Source organism: Hemicordylus capensis, chromosome 2 (assembly GCF_027244095.1).
Source record: "Hemicordylus capensis ecotype Gifberg chromosome 2, rHemCap1.1.pri, whole genome shotgun sequence".
In the NCBI taxonomy this organism is placed as follows: Eukaryota; Metazoa; Chordata; class Lepidosauria; order Squamata; family Cordylidae; genus Hemicordylus; species Hemicordylus capensis.
In genome coordinates, this window is record NC_069658.1 from 392,267,654 (window position 1) to 392,287,953 (window position 20,300).

General features: G+C 43.1%; 1 long non-coding RNA gene across 1 annotated transcript in view; it reads right to left on the reverse strand.

Moving 5' to 3' along the window:
• Positions 1-19,851, reverse strand: part of LOC128344684 (uncharacterized) — a 47,025-nt gene extending 27,174 nt beyond the window's left edge. Inside the window, exon 1 of the long non-coding RNA XR_008315987.1 lies at positions 19,752-19,851. This is a non-coding gene — a long non-coding RNA (uncharacterized LOC128344684). The remainder of the gene's footprint in view (positions 1-19,751) is intronic.
• Positions 19,852-20,300: the final 449 nt, after the last annotated feature.

Sequence of the window (20,300 nt, forward strand, 5' to 3'; positions counted from 1 at the left end):
TCAGGAGGTATGCTCCACTTCACACAAACAAACACACACCGCCCTGAAAGTATCACGATATCATGAAAGTATCATACTTCTGAGCACCGAAAAAACACCAAGGGAGGCAAAGTATATTCATATTTTACAACAATGTTGGGCTAGCTAATATGAGACAGCCTAGTGTAGGGTTGCCGGTCCAGACGGTGAAAACAGTCAATATCTATCACCAAAAAAAGTTGAAATAGAGGAAACTTTTCACCAAAAAGAGCCTCCCAAAAGTCTCCACTTTGCATAAATTTTGCATATGTTCATTAGTATTATATATGCATATTTTGATTAACATTGGATCATTTGAGAATAATTTCATTCATTCATTCATTCATTCACTGCAGATCACCACTGCTCAAATGCAGCTCACCACTGTGAAGCTGATGACCAGATGAGCTGTATTTCTGCTGTCTAGGTCCTGTATTCTCAAGGCTCCTGCGGCTTAACTGTAAATTCATCTCCTGGTTAGGTTTACTGCATACACACACAGACCTCTGTCCTCCTCCCTCACAGGTCACCCAGCCTGCTTTCCCCAGCCAGGCCAGCAACTTCACCTCTTGGCTCGAGGCAGGGCAGCCAGTTAGCTGAGAAGCCGGCCTCTTTGCATGCTGGTGCAGTGGTGCATGCACAGTCTCCCACTCGCTCGCTGTTCTCTACGACTATAAACATTTATATACGGCTTTTCAACAGAAGGTTTCACAGTGGCTTTCTAAGAAAAATAACAAGATGCTCCCCTGTTCCCAAAGGGTTCACAGTCTACAAAGATATTCAAGGTAACACCAGCATCAGCCACTGAAGGAATGCTGTGCTGGGGTTGGATAGGGCAAGTTGCCCTCCCCATTATAAATAGAATAGATTCATCAACATTAAAAGGTGCCTTTTTATTCACTTAGCAGGGGTAGCTGCAGAGTAAAGTTAGTTAGCTAACTGCTAGCTTCTCACTGCTGCCGCCGCCACCACCACCACCCCATGAAGCAAGCAAGCTGCACCTGTTGGGCCCAGCTATCCGTGCTCCTGCATCACTTGGCTCTGCCACCTGCCGCTGAAGCAGAACCTCCCCTCTGGCTTCCCCATTGGATGGATGGCCAGAAGGATGCTGGCAGGGGAAGGAGACAGAGGGAGAGAAGCTGCTCATGGGAGCAAAGTGTTCTGAGTGAACAAAATGTTCCAGCTGCTCCCCAGAACGTCGGACACCACAACACATGCAAAAAAAAGTTATTTGGTCCCCAAAATAGTTGCCTGTCCTCAACAAAAGTCCATATTTGGTAATCCTAGCCTATGCCTGATCAGTTTCCTTGAACTGATCAGGTTTCTGATGTAGTTTAATTTGGAGTATAGAAGAATATCTGGGAATCATATGGATGGCAGAAACATATCCCAATGTGGAAAACAACAATCCTGAATTCAAGTTAGAGCAATTCTGATTCTAACCCACTTCTATATTGTTGGAAACAGAATTAATTTACAGCTAATCAGAATACTGGAATGTCTTTGGTATGTGCTCAAATTAATTAAAACATTAGAAAACTAGAAGCTTTTTTGTTTTGTTGTTGCTAGGAGCAATATTAGAAGCCTTAATCATGTCATAAGATATATGTTTGTTTGTTTTTGTTTTTGCTTGCTTATTGAAAAATAAAAGTTAGTCTCGGTCAGTGTTGGGAAATAAAACCCTTTATTTTGAATGATGGAATATTACAGAACTAAAGTGAAATGATAATTTGTATGCAAAATGAATCAGGTGTTCAGTGTCAGTTTTGAACAAATAATTGAGGCAAAATGGAATTGTTTGCCAGGTTTGAAATGTGGAACTTTGATTCAGAGTATTAGAATTTATAATTCACTGTTGAATGGGCATGAGTCATACAAACCACAGCACATTTAGATCCTATTAATTTTAGAGGATGAGTTAAGGGTGTGCTTTAATTCTCTCCTAATTAAATCAACAGGACTTAAATCAATAAAAAAACTAATGAGACTTTGATGAGCCAGTCATGCTCAATATATGTGTATGTTGTGATTTAGTATTTCAAAACAATTTATACACACACACACACACACACACACACATATACAAACAGGCTTGAAGTTCAAATATAAAATTTAAACCAAAAAATGAAGGTTCAGATTCACAATCAAGATATTGTCTTCATCATTACATTCAGTGGGAGTTTTTGCTACTGGTTTCATTGGGTTAAGGTTGCATTCAATGGCTCAGATCCAGACTACCTAAGTGGGCGTGGAACAGAGAATTGTGCGCCCGTTTTGACAGACTTGCCCACTAAGGCTGTGCCCAGCACAAAGTGGGAAGCATTAATTTTGGGGTTCCTATCTCAGATCACTCTGTAACTGGCATAAATATATCCCTGAGGGCTGCAAATCCCTCAGAGAGATACTTCAATGTGTTGCACAGCACTTCTGAGGAGGAGGGAGCAATGGGTGACACTGTCCCCCCTCAGGGACATGTTTCTACCAGTTACATGGCAATCTGAAGGGAAGGTAGGAACCCCAAAATTTGCCCTTCCCACTGTGCACTGGGGAACGTGCAACTAGTTCTGGTCCTCCAAAGCAGGCATGCAGCTCACATTATGCACCCACTCTAGTCATTTCGAATCTGAGCCACTGGCTATAGTGCAATTTAATTTAAAATTTGAAGGGTGTTGTATATTCAAATTTGAATGTTCTAATTAAGTATTTGTATTCATTTTTGTATTGTAAATTTAGAGCCCTGAACTTGCTTCAGCTCTTCTCAACTGGTCCAAATCAGTTTAGCTCTGCTGAAGTTGGCCTGAATAGCTGGATTAACAGTTGCTGAAAATCTGGTCCCAGTCTTCATAAAGGCAGCTTTAGGAGCAGTGTGTCCTTCTGGGCCTCCCTCCAGATGCTTAGACAACATCCCAAGCAGGGGCGTAACTATAATAGGGCAAGGGGAGACAGTTGTCTGGGGGTCCACTGCCTTGGGGGGCCCCCAGAGGCAAGTCCCATGACTGACTCCCCCAGTCACACACCTGCCCAGGCTTCCTTCAGTTGTATTCATCCTCCGAAATTGATATGAGTGTTAAGACCTGGAGCTACCAGAACAGCATGTCTTTCTCTAGTACCATTAAATGACTTGCATCATCCACAATTTACAAAACCTTTAAAAAAATAATCTAGGACAATGTTCTATTGTGGCACATAGGTGTTTTTTTAATTTATATATATATATATATACACACACACATACATACATATATATATATATATATATGGGCCCATTTTAAAATCTTGTCTCTGGACCCACTCCAACCTTGCTATGCCACTGATCCCAAGTCTGGAAGACAACCAGCTGATAGATGTCATTATGAGAGAGGTAAAGAGTTCCAGAGCTGGATCAATTAGTCATCTATACATTAAAAGGGCAGACTGTGAGGGAACATAACCATCCCAAGGACTCACAGAAGGTTTGCTTCCTGGTATGTTTACCGGATGTCAGAAATATGCTCTTTTCTTTTCTTTTCATTTTGCAAGATGGGAACATCTGGATGAGTGACTGCTGTCAAACTGTGGGCGTAGCAAATTTGCTTATAATATTCATTTGCTATTAAAACAAGGGAGCAGAGCTCTCTCTGAACATGTCTACAGTACAAATGGAAACTAGTTTTAACCTGGTGTAATTATCAAAGCATTATGAACCTACCCAACCAGGGACCTCTGAGGATTGTAGCTCAATAGGGAATCTATCAGAAAGAATTCTCAGCAGTCTCAGAAATCTATGGTTCCATGATAACTTTTACAGTTTGAATTTGTAGTGTACATGTGCTTTCTGTGAATATTATCTCCTTAAACTGCTCCAAGAACTAGCTTTATTTGCAGACTTGAAAATGTAACTCGCACAGTTTTCAAGAACATCACAAAGTTGCTGGCAGTCAGACCAACTTTTGTTTTTCATATTAAAATAATTATTCCCTTTCTGTTCCATTTTAATGTTTTGGGTAGGGGCTTGTTTCCAACTAGTGCTGGAAAACTGCAAAAATGTGTGTGCAATCTAACCTTTTATATGGAAAACTAATTGCTGTTAAAATAAACAAACAAAAAATGGTACAATGTGTTTGCCCACTTCTGTAATGTATTCCGATTGTTTTATGTGACTCTTAGCAGGACCCTCTAGAGAAAACCAAAGGAAAACTATGTAAGGACAGAAAGTATAAAAATGCACACTAGAACAGTACAGTGTTCTCTACCTTGGTGTAGTGCTGGCACTGTTGCTGTGTTCTGCTAATGCAGTTCTGGTGATTGCATGTGGGGGGATGATTTTCAACAACCTCCTCTTCCCCCAGAAGGGCTCTCTTGACACATGAAAACATATCTTGCTCCAAGACTCTCAGGGGCTGCATGATCCTCAGGCACATATTTCGACATGTCACAGAGCATTTCTGGTGGAAGAGGAGGTAATAAAAAATCACCCCCCTACAGAGAGAGAGAGAGAGAGAGAAAGAGAGAGAGAGAGATGCATTAGCAGAATGCAGCAGTAGCAGCACTCGTGCTTTATAACTCAGGACAGAGGCGCTCTTACCCTTGGACTTCTGGGCCAAAGTCCAGGGCCTCCACAGCCCCTGGGGGCCCCCAAATCCTCTTTAGTCCTGGGTGGTGTGGTCACCCAGCGGAGCATGATGATGCTTAATTTGTAGGGGGACCCAAAGGCCTTTAGGCCCAGGCTCCAAAATTACCTAGGTGCACCTCTGACTCAGGATGCTTCAGTGTAATGCACAGTTCTGCATCCAATTACCCCTCAAGTGCCTACCTCTTGTGGGACTTCCTGAATCTTGGCTCATTCACTTTTAAAGTTCCCCGCAACGCCTGTCTGTGCAACATGTTATCCGTACACTCTAGAATAGTTGCAGGATTTATGGTTAAGCAAATCCTCAGTGCTGAAATGGGGGCTCCTCAGCTACTACCCAAGCAATTATTGTAGATCTTCCAGAGAGGTTGCAGTGCCTCCCTCTATGCCAGCAGCCACTAATGCCAGTATCCTGGCATAACGTAATTGTGATCCTACAGTATGTGCTCCCAGAAGGAGAGCTGAACGCAAAACAATACCAGTAGAAACAAGTAATAACAGCAACACCAATAGCATGCGTCCTCCACAGCACCATCAGCCACCAATCACAGCACTGCATACCAATGACCCTCCAACACAACCTATGCATGGAAGGCAGCAATTAATGCAAAGTGACAGTGGAATTCCCCCCCCCATGACATCACCCTACTTGATACATGTTGGAATGTGATACAGTACTTGGAATGTCTGTGTGTAGGGGCAATTTAGATGAACAACTCTCACATGCAATCAAGTGACATACTGGGAGGACATTGGAATATCCATGGAGGATGTTCCGATGGGCGTGCTCTTAGGATGCCCCCTTTCCCCCACATGTGCTGCCAGGCCAGCCATATTTTTTAAGCAGTCCCTAGTTGTTCCATGACAAATTGCAGGCAGATTGAACAGCTGGTTTGGATTTTATGACGGATAGAATGTTCAAGTCTTATAATGGCAGAATGCAGTTTTTCTGTCTCAGCTATACAGACCTGTATATTGTGCCTGTAGAATTAGCTGCCAGGTTGTTTTATATGCCTTACCAACCAACCTGCCAACCAGGTGTACTGCAATGCAACTTGAGGGTAATAGGAATGAATATGAGTAGCAAGCAGCCTTTTGGATCTCGGTGGTTTAATTGAAGTGCATGTTATACACATACTGTACATATGACCCCGGCAGTGTTTAGACAACCAAAAGTCAAAAGCAGCTTTGAGCATAGAGGAGCAGCCTGGGAAAGATGCTTAAACTCCAGCCTTTTCCCCGACCCAAATCTGCCCCCACCACTACGGCTTTCCCCATTTGGGGAGTCCGAACATGGGGCTACAATACATACAAAATGAAATTCTTTCATGGGTTACTGTGGTATAAGGTAGTGAGACCTCACTTTCTCTTTTATTGTATGGGTATACAGGGCCAGGCTGGGGGCACTGAGAGGGCGGTGGAATGTATGTGGGGAGGGCGTCAGGTTTTGAGCAGAATGAATGGGAGTATTTTTCAGTTTCATTTATTTATTTATTTTTATTTACTTCTTATTTAACATATTTCTATACCACCCAAAACTTACGTCTCTGGGTGGTTTACAACAAAGTTAAAAAAGATGACAACAGAAAAGTTAACACATTAGTTAAAATGCTGAATGTAAGAATTAATTTTTTTGTTAACTTTTGATATCTGACCTCTATGTTTTCTGTTACTTATAGGTTACTATAGATATTTCAAATGAAGTATCACTTATAACTATTAAGAAAGCACAGTTCTACACTAATACAATGGTTTGGATATATCTGTTAGGAAACTAATAAAATACTTCAATACTTTTTTTAAATTTATTGATAATTGTAAATACACATTTATAAATTACACACATTAAGATAGCATAAAAATGTAAAGCTAAAGTGAAGTAACTACACCAATAAAAGATGTCTCATCTCAGAACTTATTTTACGCAGTTTATTGATTACACAATCATTATCAACTTTAAACAAAATGTCTTGTTCACATTGCATTAGAAAACAGGCTTCGAGGTTTTTATAAGATAATATTACTTTAGTGGCTTAAACAAATATTACAGTCTTAAGAATAGCCCAAGTAATATCTTGTCCAGCATCATGTTTCATGCACTGGGCCACCAGATGCCTCTGGGAAGCCTACAAGTAAGAGGTGGGGGCATGCCCCCCTCTTTCCTGCAGTTGCTCCCCTGCAACTTATAGTCCCCTGGCTGCAACATGTAGTCTTGGAGGACTATATGCAACAGAACATGTGAAATCCTACTGTGGACTAGATATACGAAGACTAGACAGTCAGCACACATTCTCTAGAACATCACATATACAGAATTTGACAGCACATTAATGACAAAATCGGCACAACTGCTAAGTGCAAGTTACTTTATTAGTTCACAAGCACCAAGTGCTGAACATACAAATTTTGCAAGGTCCCTGGAGAAAAGAAAAGCTGCACTTGCTGAAGAAAACCAAGAATGGAAGCCCTCAACCCCCCTGCTTGCCTGCTTCAAGCACCACCATGCATTTTGTCCTAGAGGAGGAGGAGGCAGTGATGCTGCCCAAACTCCTCCTCCTCGCTTCTCCCTCCAAACCGTCCAGAGGGTGGAGTGAAGGAAGGGGAGGGAACATGAGTCAAGAGCTCTCCCAGTCAAAGCAGCCATGGGTGGGCAAGCCAGGAAGTGAAGCCTCATGCTCACCAATGGCCCCTCTTCCTCTGAGCGATGGAGGGACCCACTCACCGGCTGACAAAATTTTCGAGGACAGTGCTCTTGCTCACACTCATAGGGAGCACTAGGAATTGTCCCAGTGTCCCGGCTGCCCAGTCTGGCCCTGTAGATATATCTTGAAGAAACTAGTATTCAGATAAAAATGTTGGCATCCAATAGGGCTGTTTACATAACCATAAACTGGTTAGGAGATGAGTTCTGAGTTGGGCGCACTCCCATTTTGCGACCATGAGTTAGATAAGAACAAGGTAGGAGGCGGGGAGCTTGATTGTCTGTCAAGCCACAGCTGGGTAGGATGAGCGTGCCCTACCCAGATTTGGTCTCGAACTTCTGAACAAGATGGGAGGAAAACTTGTCCTACCCAGCTGTGGCTTGACAGACAATGAAGCTCCCCACCTCCTATCTTGTTCTTATCTAAGACACGATCACAAAACAGAAGCATGCCCAGCTCCTGGAACTGGGTAGGACTAATCTCCCACGCAGTTTATGGTTATTGTGTGAACTGCTCTAATATCTTGTTACTCTGAAGGGAACACTTGGAAGTTGTTACAGTAGTTATACTGTTATTTTAATATTTGGTCTGATCTATAAATTACCATATTTACCTGAACTGAATGTTAGAAAGCTTGGAGGGGAGATTTTTCTCTCTACCCCAGCTGCAGCAGAAGTGCACAGGTAAGGAGAGCACTTCTAATTAGTATTGTCTGTATATATGGAGTTAAAGTTCCAAATAAAGTAGTTTATTTAGGAAATCCATCAGGGAGATAGATAAGGCCTACATGCCTTGTTGCTAGCTACGTATAGGAAGAGGGAAAGGGAGAAGAAGGAAGTCTCTCCAGGTGAGAAAGTGAAACCTGAGACTATCAGTCTAACAAAGGAGGAATCAGAATAGAGCAAGAATGGTCAGAGAGGGGGAATGCCCTTACTGGCTGTCTCTACCCCAATGCCCCTAGTGTTTAATAGGGTTGTTGGTGCTAAGTATTGATGCCATCAGGAACTGCATCTCCAACACAGAACACGACTCTGAATTTAAGATGACTCCTTTAAAAAACAGAGTTAAATTCAGATTCTGCCCGCATTTACCCAAAAGGAACAGGACTCTGAATTTAAGACAACCCGAATTTAAGACAACTTCCCAATTTCTAACATCAAAGAACTTGGAAAAAATATAGTCTTGGATTCAGGTAAATACTGTATTCAAATGCCATTCAAAACATTTTTTAAAAGAATAAATATGGTGCAGGCTTGTATGCAGATTATATATATATTATGTTGTATAGCCTACTTTCAGAATTTGTTGCTGTTGAAAAGAAGAATAAAATAATATTTCAAATAATGTAACATAGCTGAGGTAATTAAGATCACTTCAGGCAGCAGGGAAAGGGGATTAAGGTAGCACTTTACACTCCTTAGAACAGCCAGATGGAATGAAACAGGGCTGAGGAGTAAGAAGCTATCGGTAGAAGCTATCGGTTTTTCAAGAAACAAAGAAAATTCAGCGCATCATTTTGTAATGGAAGACGTTTGTGCTTCTCTCAGATCCAGAGAGCTGTGCAGTAGAGAAGGCCACGGCTGCCTGAGAATTAAGCATTAGAGAGGTAGGAGGAGCACCAAAGAGGGACAGTAATAGATGAAACCCCTGGAGGTTAATTATGATAAGAAGCAACTGGATCTGTGAAGATGCTGGAGGCAGGGGTGGGGCGGGGCAGGGGAATGAAAGGTTACAGAGGGTGAACTATTAATGACCCTGGAGCGGCACAGAGGCACTGGATGAGCACAGAGCATGACACTCTTGTAGAGCACTGTAGGGGAGAGGGTTCCCTTTGGACAGTGCAAGGTCAACATTGCAAGCCTGTGAGACATTTTGTTGCTGCTACATCAGGGTTAAGGCAGTTTTAAAACGGAACAAATGTATCCTTTTTTTATGGCGCTTTGGTGATCTAGAATGAGAACTGTCTCCTAAAATAGAGGAGCCCTTGGAGAAATTACATTGATTCTTTGAATCTTGACCTTTTGCAAGGCCACTGTGAAGAGAGGTGATGGGCAGCCTGCAAGCCAGAAACGTAAGAGCCGTGCAAATACGCACATAAGGCAATTGTCATCATTACAAGCAGATATACAATGTGAGACTATGCATCTTTACTCAAAAGTAAGTTTCACTGAGTTCAGTGGGTCATTCTCCAGTAAGTGTGCATACAATTGCAGCCTTAGAGCATTTGTATACGTGAGGCTGAAATAACCTTTGAGCCCCTCTTGAGCTATTAATTAAAACTCCTGGTCATTGCTAACAGAAGAGAGTGGGAGGAAAGGCCTTTGTAGTGCAAATGAGCATTCTGGTCAATGTATGTTTTACAGCTGAACCAACTGAAGCAGGAAGTGCCTTCAGAAACCATCCACTCTATTCTGCCCCGCCCCACCCAGTAAATGCACATTTGTTTTCCACTTGTGGTACACAGTGGTCAGCTTTTCTCCGAAGGAAGTGCTTTTGTTGCAGGAATAGCACATTATGTGAATACTCAAAGCAAAATACTTGGTACTTGTCAAGGAAATGCAATGTTTCCCCCCACCCTGAATAGAGCAGTCCTTGCTGCAGGGTATGCATGGCTGCATGACTGCCACAGGCACCTACTGAATATAGTTGGCAATGTTATTCACCAGTAGCACAAGGTTCAAATCTTCACTCAGCAATGTAGTTTCCTCAGTACCCTCAGCCAATTACTCTTTCCCAGCCTAACCTACCTCACAGGGCTGTTGTGAGGATAAAACTAGTACTGTAACCGCTGTTTGTGCTGTTGACCAGAAATGTGATATACAAATATAATAGTTAATAATAGTGGTGGTGGGGAGGAAAGAATCGTGCGTGCTATCCATGCCAATAAAATCTCATACAATACAATGTCCATACTATTAATTAGATAGATGTGGAAATCCAACAGCCTAGTACAATATGCAAATGTACATCTCTAAACGCTTTCCTACATAAAAAGGCTTTATTACATTGTCTGTCTCTGAAAGTAAAACAGAGCAGTAATGTTATCTGACATTACAGCTGCCATGTGAAAGGCTGCTTGAAAGCTTCAAAGTGTTTAGAAATCAGCTCTTTCTGCTCTCTGATGTAGTTGTGATGACTGCATGAAGCACAGAGGAAGGGAAGTTTTGCTAAGTAGCAAGTAGGCATTGCTTGGCTTTATCATCGCTACTGTTATTATTAAGAATATAATGTATATACTGTTTTTCAAAGCAATTTACATGACAAAAGGAATGAGAAAATAGTTACCTCTGCCAACAGGACTCACAGTCTAACAGGTTGGCAGCATATACTAACATAAAAGGTAACTGTTTTAACTTTTATATGTGTTTTAATTGTTCTTAGCTGCCCAGAGACTTAAGTTTGGGCGGGGTATAAATTTAAATAAACAACAACAACAACAACATCAAGTAAAATAAACCATCTGATGTACATGGACGATCTGAAGTTGTATGGAAAGTCCCAGTCAGAAATCGGATCACTGTTAAACACTGTCTGTATATTCAGTAGCAATATAGCAATGGAGTTTGGACTAGACAAGTGTGCTGCATTAATAATGAACAGAGGGAAAATAAGAAAAACAGAAGGAATAGAACTGCCCAATGGAAGCAAGATCAAGAACCTGGAAGAGAAAGAACATTACAAATACTTGGGCATTCTCCAGGCTGATAACATTGCACACACTGAAGTTAAAAGAAAAATTGGAAGTGAATACATCAGGAGAGTTAGAAAAATCTTCAAGTCCAAACTCAATGGTGGGAACACCATACAAGCCATAAACACCTGGGCTATACCTGTTATCAGATACACTGCAGGAATAATAGACTGGACCCAGGCAGAGCTAGAGACGCTAGATCGTAAGACCAGGAAAATCATGACCATCAAGCATGCTCTGCACCCCCGCAGTGATGTCGATAGGCTCTACCTCCCTCGCAGCTCAGGTGGAAGAGGAATGCTGCAAGTCCATCAAACAGTAGAGGAGGAGAAAAGAGGCCTTGAAGAATATATCAAGAACAGTGAAGAAGATGCACTTAAAATGGTCAATAAAGAGAAACTATTCAACACCAATGAAACAAAGCAGGCCTACAAGAAAGAACAAGTCAAGAACTGAGCAGAAAAATGGAAAAATAAGCCACTGCATGGTCAATATTTCCACAATATAAGAGGAAAATCAGACATCACCAAAACCTGGCAATGGCTTAAGAATGGCAACTTGAAGAAAGAAACAGAAGGCTTAATACTGGCTGCACAAGAACAGGCACTAAGAACAAATGCAATAAGAGCAAAAGTTGAAAAGTCAACAACAAACAGCAAGTGCCGCCTTTGTAAAGAAGCAGATGAAACCGTGGACCACCTCATCAGCTGTTGTAAAAAGATCGCACAGATTGACTACAAACAAAGGCATGACAAGGTAGCAGGGATGATACACTGGAACATCTGCAAAAAATACAAGCTACCTGTAGCCAAAGTTTGGTGGGACCATAAAATGGAAAAAGTTGTTGAAAATGAAGATGTAAAAATATTATGGGACTTCCGACTACAAACAGACAAACATCTGCCACACAATACACCAGATATAGCTGTAGTCAAAAACAAAAACAAGTCAAAATGATCAGCTTAGCAATACCGGGGATAGCAGAATAGAAGAAAAAGAAATAGAAAAAATCACCAAATACAAAGATCTACAAATTGAAATTGAAAGGCTGTGGCAGAAGAAGACCAAAATAATCCCAGTAGTAATTGGCGCCCAAAAGACCTTGAAGAGCACCTCAGCACCATAGAGGCCACAGAAATCACCATCAGCCAATTACAAAAAAACAGCTTTACTGGGAACAGCCTATATTCTGCGACGATATCTATAACAACAAGAACAATATTGATAACAAAATTCTGACATCCCAGGTCCTTGGGAAGGACTCGATGTCTGGATAAAACAAACCAGTCAATAACACCTGCCTGACGGTGTAAACAAGACATAATAATAATATACACCATCCTGCTGAGATATCACCGAGTGGCATCTTTGACTGACAGAAATCTCAGTATCATGAAGCATGCCCAAACCCAGCAATGCCTTTCACCTACCTAGAAATCCTTCTCCTTTCCCTTCACCTTGTGCATTTAGTACAGCTGCATTGGAGTGCACTGGAAGCTGACTTTTTACTTATTGCTCTTTGCTCTGGAAAAGGCCTTCAATGTTTTCCTCTGTTACTTTCTGTCATGGCCTTGAGGTCCACCAAAAAGTGCACAGCAGACCATGGTTTAAGTATTGCTGCTTTTGACCAGGGAGGTGTTCCTTTGTTTTATTTCATATGACAACCCCATTTCACAGACAATCCCAGGTGTCAATATCTATCAAAGAGACCATTTGCTTGCATCTCCCATTATTTCAGTTCACCAAGGACAAGTTTCGCACCTCTGCATCACATAGGGGAGGAGCATAGGCATACATGTCTTTCCATGGTGCAACATCACTCGCACTGCAGCTTAATCTACTGAGTTGGTGTGTTGACATAATTGTGCAGCAGCCGTACAGTGCGCTGGGTGAGGGCAGATATGTCCACCCGTGTTCCTCCCCCATCTGATGTGTCATTCCCAGTCACAGTGGCCAATAACCAGGGATGATGGGAGTTGTAGGCCAAAAACAGCTGGAGGACTGAAGTTGGATGCTCCTGGTTTAACCCTTTCTACCATGCTGTCTTCTTGGTCTATATCACAGGCATGCACACGCAGACGCACACCCTGAAACCACTTTTTGCTCCTCTGGTGCAAAATACAGAAACCTGTATGTTTTTCCCATCAGGAGAAGCAGCAGCTTGCAATATATGATTTAGATCAGGAAAACAGGATGGGGGAAAGGGTTAGATCCCCTCCCCCACTGCTGCTACTTTGTTCCGAGCCACATTCCCAGCAGCTGCTTTTAAGTGCACAACATTATGTCAGAAGATCCATTACATGAGATCTCCCAGTCCCATATAATGTGTCAATCGGCCTTGATGGAACCTGCTGTACCAATAGCACCTTCCAAAAAGTTATGCTGATTTGTTTTTTTCTGGGGAAACCCCTTGAAATAGACAAATGCCCAGGAAGTAGGTAAACAAATGAAAAATATCCTCTGACGATTCAGGCAGCAGAAAGCCAGCCAGACCCCAGGAGGGAGAGTGGAATAAAAGTTTCGTCATCCAAGGCTTGAAACAGCCTCCTTTTGTCCAAATGTTTAAAACCGACGAAACACACTTCCAAGTGATTTTTTTCCCTAGTGAGGTTTTGACTGTTGTTGGTATTTTTTGTTATATTTTTGTAAAACAACAGTCCAGAAGAAGAAGTATTCATAACGGTGTGGCAGGGAGAGTAGGTGGGAAGAATGGTACAGTAACCGGGGAGAGGGGAGAAGAGGGTCTTTTACTTCCCATCAAAGCCTGAAGCTTTTCAACAGCCAAGAAGGAGACTGAGCACAAGAATGTGAGACAATAAACTTTCTCCCTGGGTTGTAAACTTTGCCCTCCAACGTGGGCTGAGGAGACTACACCGCCTTTCACAAAGCACTATGTGTACTCATGAAGAAAAGGAAAAAGCAATGAGAAAGGCAGGTCAAGGCCTCTTCGTTTCTCGACCTGCCCAGGCTTGTCTGGTAAAGCATGATTTCAAACACCAAAGCTTGTGGGCAGGGCTCTTCCCCACCCATGCACCTCACTGCCTCCCTCCATTCGCGGGGAAATGGCGCGTTTCCCTCCCCCAATCCTAACTGCAAAACCAACTAGCCAAGGCAAGGGTGGGGGTGCAGGCAGAGCAGGCTGTGGAATTTGTTTGTTTAAGCCAGTCAGTTTCACAAAGGGTTTAAGGGCTATTCTCCAGAGCGGTGGGAGGGAACAGGGGAGGAATTGGTAAGAAAGAGAGTTTTGTGAGCAGTGTAAATGTATTGCTACTGGCAGGCGCTGATCAAACAGAACTGTGCAAGGCACTATACAATGGCAATCACATCGTTTTCTTCTTCCCATAAATCCACTTAACAGCTTGATCCACAACTCAGTTGCTTTGGTTTAGAGCAATTTGGTCCCGGCAAAGAAGGCAAGTTCAGGGCCTTTCCAGACAGAAATTTTGTTGCCCAAGGCACATGCTCTTTCTCTGTTGTTGTACTTGTAGGGAATCTAAACATGTTTCCCAGAGCTAGTGCTTAGAGTGAGAAGAAATTGCATTTCCCCAGCAACAAATTGCCAGAGTTAGTTACAGGGAAAATGCAATTCCTTCTCTGTCTCAAGTATATCAACAACATTTAAAATAGCTGTCTGTACTTTGGTGTCATGGTTATAACCAATGCACTCCTCACCTCCCCCAATACATGTGCCATTTGGGAATTTAAAAAAACACAAAACCTTTCTTCAGTCCTCCTGCTGTAGAGTCTGACTGCTCCCTGCTCTACCATATCAGCCATAGATTCCATTTTTTAGAATGTAAATAAAATAACTTATAGCAAGGATTGCCAACGTGTGTTTTTTTTTAAGGGCTGAAAAGCAAAAGCTAAAACTTTAGCTAAACCCTGCTAATTTGGCAAAGAGGCACCTTTTAACGTGGTGATTCTCTTTATTTAGCAAGGGGAGAGTAGCTGGCCCTATCCACCCCCAGCACAGCACCTCCAGTGACACTTGCTGGTGTCTATCTTGTGTTTCTTTTTAGATTGTGAGCCCTTTGGGGACAGGGAGCCATCTTATTTGTTTATTGTTTCTCTGTGTAGACTGCCCAGAGTCATTTTTGGAAGGGCGGTATAGAAATCGAATAAATAAATAAACAATAAATAAATAAAACATGGCTGTTCAAGGACACAGCCTGAGGCAATCTGCTGAGACCGGGTGTGAGCCATGATGGAGTCTGGCCAGTCAGGGTACTCTTCAAAAGCGTTTCCCAGCCATGTGGGAGCAGAATACCTACATGGTCCAGACACTTGGGCAAGGCTGAAGGGGCTGCTGATTCCATGGGAAAGACCCATGTGATCAGCCCCATTCACATCTTTGGGTCATGTAGACACAGTTCCCCAGCACAGTTAAGCAGCTCTCGTGCAAGTGAAAGAGAATTTTAATGGAGGGGCGTTCTTCATTTGGGGCTGAGAGGGCATTGCCCCTTCTTGCCAGCCCCACATTCTCTCACTAAACATATAATCTCTTCCTCTCTGTCTGTCTTTCTTACTTTTATTTATTTATTTTTATTTATTTACATATTTTTATACTGCCCAAAACTTACGTCTCTGGGCAGTTTACAACAGATTAAAACAACATTAAAAGATTAGTTAAAAACAAAAACAAAAACAGACATTTAAAACACAATTTAAATTTTTTTTTAAACAATGCTCTAAAACAGGGATTCTCAATATTGGGCCCCCAGATGTTCTTGGACTTCAACTCCCATAAACCCCAACAAAGGCCATTGGGGCTGGGGATTATGGGAATTGAAGTCCAACAACATCTGGGGACCCAACGTTGAGAATCCCTGCTCTAAAACAAAAAAACCAATCAAGACAGTATCAGTTAAAAACCTGGGTGTACAGATGTGTCTTTAAAGACTTTTTAAAAGCTGTCAGAGATGGGGAGGCTCTTCTTTCACTAGGGAGTGCATTCGAAAGCCTCGGGGCAGCAACGGAGAAGGCCCGTCCCTGAGTGGCCACCAGATGAGATGGTGGCAATTGCAGACGGACCTCTCCTGATGATCTCAATGGGCGGTGGGGTTCATAACGAAGAAGACATTCTCTTAAATAACCAGGGCCCAAGCTGTTTAGGGCTTTATAGGTTATAACTAACATCTTGTATTTTGCCCGGAAACATATTGGCAGCCAGTGTAACTCCTCCAATACAGGAGTGATATGGTCTCTCCGAGATTACCCAGAGACCAGCCTGGCTGCCGCATTCTGAACCAACTGTAGTTTCCGGACTATGTACAAGGGCAGCCCCACGTAGAATGCATTACAGTAATCCAATCTGGAGGTTACCAGCAGATGTACCACTGTTTTGAGGTCATCTATCTCAAGAAATGGACATAGCTGGAGTATCAGCTGAAGCTGATAGACGGCACCTCTGCCCACTGCCTCAACCTGGGACACCAGGGAGAGACTTGGATCCAGAAGCAGCCCCAGACTGCGTACCTGTTCCTTCTGGGGAAGTGTGACCCCATCCAGAACAGGCAGTTCAAAATCATCTCCAGAGTTTTGACCCTGCACAATGAGTACCTCCATCTTATCTGGATTCAGTCTCAGTTTGTTATCCCTCATCCAGCCCATTACCAACTCATTGCATGTTACTCTTTCATTTCTGATGCTTGCCAGAAGATGACACAGGCTCTTGGTCTTTTTCTATATTCCTTTTTAAGGCCATTTCTTCCCTCTTAGGGTTCAGTGGGATCCATTGCACCCAAATGAAGTAATTACCATCCTTAGTCACTAGCCACATTGCATATGTAGTGCCCCAGCACCAAACAGGATATGTCTTTCTTTTCTTTGCTCCCCTCCAAAGGGTGGGCAGGGGCTACCCCTGCCCCCACCAATCAGAGTAGATTATAGACACCTATTCTGACCAATAGCCGGCAAACAAAGCCAGTCCAGTAATCTGATTTCTCAGGATCCTTTTAGGCAGGCTGAGCAGACTTTCTGGACTTTTGTTGTGCAAAATGAGAGCAACCTGTATGCAAGCAAATGGAGTTCAGAACAGATAAGAGCCCTAGCTACCTTTCTCCACCCTCCCCTTCTCCAGAGGGAAGCTAGCCCTTTTCTCCTCGGCCAGTACCCCGACCAAACCCTCAGGTAGCATTGGATTTCTCCAGCATTTGTTGGGAGCTCTCTTCTTTTCCTTTTCCTTTTAAAAAAATGCCACTGGCAAATCTTGGCAACATTCAGAGATCTCGAGGATGAGGGGGAAAGTGGGGTGGTCTGGCATTTCTTTTACTAACAAGCAAGCAGCCTCCTGCCTTTGCTTCTGTTCTGGGACTTTAAGCAAAACCTCTTGCTGGTTCCCTTATCTGTTCTCTGACTCTCTCACCTCTCTTGAAGGTAAAAGAAGAGGAGGGGGTTATGGTTTCCAAATAAAACAAGGCATTTTAACTGAAATTACTAATTAGACAACTTCAAATTTATCCTATTTGAAATGCGCGTGTGTTTTATGTAAAAATATTTGTTCTTCTAAGTGATCTCTATGCTTTACACGAATGGGCTTTGCACCTGCGCAGAGACTCATTTGAGTTTCTCCAAGTTGATTTTGCTCCAGCCTAATTGGGTGGTAGTCCCTCCCCTCCTGTGATGTGTGCATGTCCATGTGATCCAATCTCCCTTCGTCCCTCCACAAACTAGCTTCATTCTGAATTGCTCCGAGCTCCTGCAAAACCAAAAGTATTTCTTAAGCCTTACACTCTCCCTAAGTTTCTTTCCCTGCTTATTTTATTAAGTTTGTTCCTTCTGCTCTTCCTGATTGCATTGTTCTTTATTTTGCGCCCGTCCCAGGGGCAGAGGCGTAACTAGGGAAGACGGCGCCTGGGGCAAGCACTGAAATTGCGCCCCCCACCTGCCGCGTGCCCCCCGCCACCCCCAGAAATATGGAAATGTGTCACAGCCATAGTCAAATGTGGGTTGTGGGCTGCATCCATGCAAGTATACTGGGACAGGAAAAAGGAAACATGAGGCTACAAGGCTCTTTAGAAATATATATTTTAAAGAAATGTCTTCCACACCAACAGCCTAAGTTTGCAGTCCTCATGGCCAGAAAATAAATGCTTTTAAACATAGTAATAGGTTTTGTGTCCCAAAATGGAAAAGACAAGACAGGTATTCAGAGGTGTAACTAGGGAAAATGGCGCCTAGGGCAAGCACTGAAATTGTGCTACTGTCCAAGCAGGAATGATGGGACTTGAAGTCAGCAATATCTGGAAATCCCCGTTAAAAGGAACACTGTACCATCTAGACATGGTTGTTGATCAAAACCTGAAAACATGAGCCTTCTCTGTAAAAGACTTAGAACAACAGTCAGGAGTTATGCAAGGATTCCAAGTGTCATTTTCTCTGTCTCCTCTGATTCTTTAAAAAACATGACTTTGTCCTAGAGGATCACCTGCCTAAATAGCCACTAGCAAAATAGGGAAAGAAGAAGGTGGTGGGGGGGGGGGGTCTATAAACCAGTGAATGATTCCTGCCAGCCTTTGTCTTATGATGACTGTTGGCTCATGATAGGGTATATGTGCATTCACCACACTAGTGCTTACTTTGACACCAAGAGGGAGGAGGATACATTAGTTTGCCACACTAGACAGAGGAATTTGCAACAGGAGCAGATAGCCAAGTTCTGCCAGGGCCAAAACCAGCCCCTGCCAAACTAAGAAATCATTGTAATTTGCCCCTTCCTGTCACAAGCAGTGTGCTGTTCTTTTATTATTGACTCTAACTCTCAGATATCCCAGTCATGGATGGAAAATTCAGGGTCAATTTACAAGAGACACATTTTCTACATGGAAGTTTCTTCTGTGCAGGTGCTGTGCAGAAACCCATGTGTAGTGATCAATACATATGTAACTATTCCACCAGGGGCATAGCAAGGTTGGAATGGGTCCAGAGACAGGATTTCAAAATGGGCCCCCAGACCCTCAAAGTCCAGGCCTCCACACACCCCAGGCCCCCAAGGATTTAAGTCTGATATTTCAAAATAAGTATGCTATCTGGAAATACATTTCACTGAATACACGCATGCACACTTCACAGTATATAGTGATATACATTGAGTACTATATATCTGTGCTACTTTTAATGCCTAGAACACACTAGCAATGCTAATTATTAAAATGGACCCCTTGCTGCAGATTAGCAAATGATACTTTCAACCATGCAGGGTGAGCCTATGTTTGTTTTCTCAGAATTCTGAACAAATTCAGTAAAGTTTGATTCCAGGAGTCTTTTCACACCAGGCTTTTAAAGCCCTTTAAGACACATCTCCTCTGGAATGGAGGTGCTGCATTCACATGTTGGCCAGATTTACCCTGAAGTCCCTGCAAGTTATTGGGGAGGAGTTCACACACAAGAAAAATAAAATAAAATAAAATAAAAGCACAACACATGCTTCACAGTTCTCACTCAGACCTTCTGGATTGCAAAATAACTTGAACATAAGTGCATTTATGAATGAATGAATGAAAATAAATAAAATATACTTGTTCCAGAAGTGTTTGTAATTTTCTGACATGAAACAAGCCACTTATAGGCCTTTTAAGATAGTTTTTGTTTTTAAAGTCAGCACATTTTCCAGTCTGTTTTAAATTAAATATTCAGAGACTTCTCAGTCTCGCCCCACCCCCCCATATCAAAGCCCTATGGCAAGCAGATCCCTATATATGGGGGTAACCACAAAAAGGAATTCACAGCCTACCTAGCAATAGCTGTTCTGGATGGTCTGGTCTGGGCAGAGGGTCTGCTGCCTGCTTTCTCCTCCCTTCCTTCCTTGCTTGCAGCCTACTCGAGTTCAGGCTTCAGGGAGGCCTACTGGGAGGCCTCTCTGGAAGCCCCGCCCACCCGCCGATCAGCTGAGAGGCGGGGAGGGAAGAGCTGCTCTGCAGTTTGCAGGCCTTGCCGATCCTAGCAATCCTCTTTGCCGATCAGCCAGAGCTGGAGGCAAGTGGCTGAGGGGCCCTGGGGCTGGGCAGGTGGGCAATGGGGTGGGGGTGGCAGGGACTGGTATGGCGCCCCTACCTCAATGGCGCCCGGGGCACGTGCCCCCCCTGCCCCCCCAGCTATGTCTATGCCCAGGGGCGTAGCTATAATTGAGCGAAAGGGTTCAAAGAACACGGGCCCCCAGCTCCTGAGGGCCCTCCAGCTCCACCCCTCCCTATTTTCTTCATTATCTCCTTCACTCTGGGGGGCTGCCAGAGAAAGGGATGAACACGCCCCCTCTCCCCTAGCTATACCCCTGGCCCCTCCC